This window comes from Cucumis melo, chromosome 3 (assembly GCF_025177605.1).
Source record: "Cucumis melo cultivar AY chromosome 3, USDA_Cmelo_AY_1.0, whole genome shotgun sequence".
Lineage (NCBI taxonomy): Eukaryota > Viridiplantae > Streptophyta > Magnoliopsida > Cucurbitales > Cucurbitaceae > Cucumis > Cucumis melo.
The window spans coordinates 11,743,432-11,747,042 of NC_066859.1; positions in this window are offsets into that span (position 1 = coordinate 11,743,432).

The following is a 3,611-nucleotide window of genomic DNA, read 5'->3' on the forward strand; positions in this document are numbered from 1 at the left end:
AGCACATTTATAAAAGTTCTAAATTAATTAAATTTAACATTTACTTAAACAACTATAAGAGTTTATTAAAGGAAAAAGTGAAAAAGAAATTGATCTTAGAAATTAAAAATTGTAAATTGAAACTAAAATGAAAGATATGATAGAATCATTTCGGATTGGAACGCAAATAAGGGTCTCCGATATTAATTAAATTTAACCTTTACTTCACCTATATTTATATATATTGAATTCCATATACAAATATGATAAAATCATTTTGGATCATAACAAATATGGGTCTCCGATAGAGAGAGATGAAAGAAGATAAACAAGAACTCCAATAGGAGGAAACGCTTTTCAATAGAGTAATCAGTATTCTAATGACTTCAGTGGTTTCAGTATAATACAAATGAAGGAAAACGGGGAAGGGCATCATAATACGAAACCTATTCTTTTCTTCTTGAACCATCATAGGGTATTCAATCGATAACATTTATCCTAACCCTGGGAGGGAAACCTTTTATCAAATCAAATGATAGAATCATTTTGGATCATAACAAATATGGGTCTCCGATAGAGAGAGATAAAAGAAGATAGATAAGAAATCCAATGGAAGGAAATACTTTTCAATAGAGAATCAATATTCTAATGACTTCGGTGGTTCCAATATAATACAAATGAAAGAAAACGGGGAAGGACATCGTAATGCGAAACCTATTCTTTTCTTCTTGAACCATCATAGGGTATTCAATCGATAGCATTTGTCTTAACCCTGAGAGGGAAACCTCTTATCAAGTCAAATGGGAATACAAATTCATGGGCAAGTAGGTTCACATGCGAATCAGAAAGAGGAATCAATAATGGAAAAGGCGGTGGACGAATTTCCCTATTTTTAGTTAGAGTTAGTCCAAGTTCTTTTTTTACAGGTACCGAGGAAAATGTTCGTGCTAAACTAAGCTCCTATATCCATTCCATCTCAATTCCCCTTACTTGAGCTTGAGGTTTCCAGTGGTGAGTAATTCCCGTCCTTTTCGTGATCCTACTAGTTAAACCGCTACGTGGGGGTCTTTCGGTCGTGCTTCAACGAATGAAACAATATTAGTGTTTATAAGTGTTGAATATAAATGGGGCATGGCCAAGTGGTAAGGAAACAGGTTTTGGTCTCACTATTTAGAGGTCCGAGGTCAAATAGGAAGAACGAGAAGATTCCACCTCTGAAAGCTCCTACACCTAATGGCTTAAGCCGTAGTTTTTGGCACTAGTTTTCTTGATGGGTATAATCCATCAAGGAAATTGTAACGCCCCGAAAATTCGAGGTAAAATTTTCTCGTTTTATGTAAATTTTCGGAAATCTAAAATGTTGGTGTAAATTGATATAATAATAATATAATATTAATTATATTATTATTATTATTTATTTTATTTATTATAATATTAATATTATATTTATTATTATTATTAAATATTATAGTAATATTATTATTTTAAAACAATAACATTATCATTATCTAATGTTAATTTATTTTATTATGTAATATTAATATTTTTATATATTATTATTATTACTTTATATTATTATTATTATTTTATAATTATTAAAAGTATATATATATATATATAATAAATTTTTTTTTAAAAACCCTAAAGGAGGCGCGCGAACACACACCCCCTTCGTTTTCGTTCTCTCCGCCGCCTTCACGAAGCGCCGCCACCATCTCCGTCTCCCTCTCCTTTCCGCTGCCGTCGTTTTCTTCTCTTTTCCCTTCCGTTCGTCTCTTCGCCATCCATCCTCTCCGTCTCCGTCCGTGTGGTAGTCGTCCGCCTTCGTCTCCATCGTCGGAATCTCACCGCCGCGGCTTCCTACCATTTCGGGTCTCCTCTCACCGTGCGTCCTTCGTCCGACGTATCCGCCGTCGCCCTCCGCCGCGTGGAAGTAGGGCCAGTCGTTGGACAAGCTGCGAATCGTCCCGGTCGCCGAAATCCATCGCTCGTGGTTGCTCCGATTCCAATCTGACCTGACCCGAATCGCGAACCCAAGCCGACCCGAACCGAAGACCGAGCTGAGCTGCGCCACGAGCCGCGCCACAAGCCGCGAGCCGAAAGACCGAGCCGAGCAGAAAACTGAGCCGAGCCGAGCCGAGAACCAAGCCGAGTTGAGCCGAGCCGAGCCGAGCCGAGCCGAGAACCAAGCCGAGCCGAGCCGAGCGTGAGCCGAGCCGTGAGCCGAGGCCAAGCCGAGCCGTGAGCCGAGGCCAAGCCGAGCCGAGCCGAGCCACCTAAGCCTTCCTTCCTCCACTTCGGGTCACGGTGAGTCTTCGGTAAGGATTTGTTTTGATGAATTCCCTAATGTTGCCATATCCGATTCGAGTTGAATATTGGAATAAACTTTGATCCTATCTTTCACCCCTTAAAGGTAGTAAGGGATTGACGTTTAAGCTCTCGGGTTCTGCGGCTGGCTTGTTTGGAGATAGCTTTCCTTTCCTTGGGTAAGTCAACGGGTGTCGTTTCAGACCTTTTAAAACGACTTCTACTAGAGTCATCAACTAAAACCTTTGTGTTTTCGTTTAGGTTGATCCGTTGAGCGTGGATTCGATCGAGGGGCATAACCGAGTATTCAGGTAAGGGTTTTCCTACTACTGGACCTCGGATCGAGGCTGAAAACGTAGTAATCCACAGGGGATTACACGTTAGTGACTGTACTGAATAACTGTATGTGTGTTGACTGTTAAGCACTGTTATTATATTTTGTCTGGTGTAAAGGTACTGTGACTGCTATCTGTAGATTGGGATTTTATGTGGATGGACCTTGAAGTTACGGTTCAGTATGTAGAAATCATTGGGCTGGATGTTGATCATGGAGTTTGGAAGGGGAAGGACAGTGAGTCCGGTTTTGGTTGGTTAGTTGATTGGGTCTAGGGTTTTCCCTAATGGTGTGCGAATTGGTGATGCGTATAGCAACTGAGGGTGTAGTTGTTTAAACCTATACTATCTGACTGACAAAGCCTATGGCGAAATTGTAATATGAATGTCGTTGGGGTGTGACTGTTGTAGACGGTTTAGTATGGACTGAGGGGTAACGGTTAGCTTCATCTATGGGGTAGTGTGCCTTACGGATATGTGCATCCTTCGGGAGCCTAGACTGATATGTGCATCCTTCGGGAGCACTAGACTGATGTGTGCATCCTTCGGGAGCACTAGACCGATATGTGCATCCTTCGGGAGCACAAGACTGATATGTGCATCCTCCGGGAGCACTAGACTGATATGTGCATCCTTCGGGAGCACAAGACTGATAGGTGCATCCTTCGGGAGCACTAGACTGATATGTGCGTTCTACGGAACCACTAGACTGTTACGTAGGGTACCCCCGAATAGGAAGTTAACTGTTGTCCCCTAACGGGCCCAGTAGTGGGTCCCTTACTGGGTATGTTTATACTCACCCTTTTCTCTTCTTTAACTTTTCAGGTAAGGGCACAGCGAGGGGCAGACCGACGAGAGGCAGGAAGGACGCGTGAAGGCCATATGGACGCGTCTGGTTTTCTTATCGCTTCCGCTATGTATTTTGTCAGAATATTTGACTTGTGCTTTTGAACTGATGACTTGAGTTTTTATTTGAGACTTTTTATGATTGA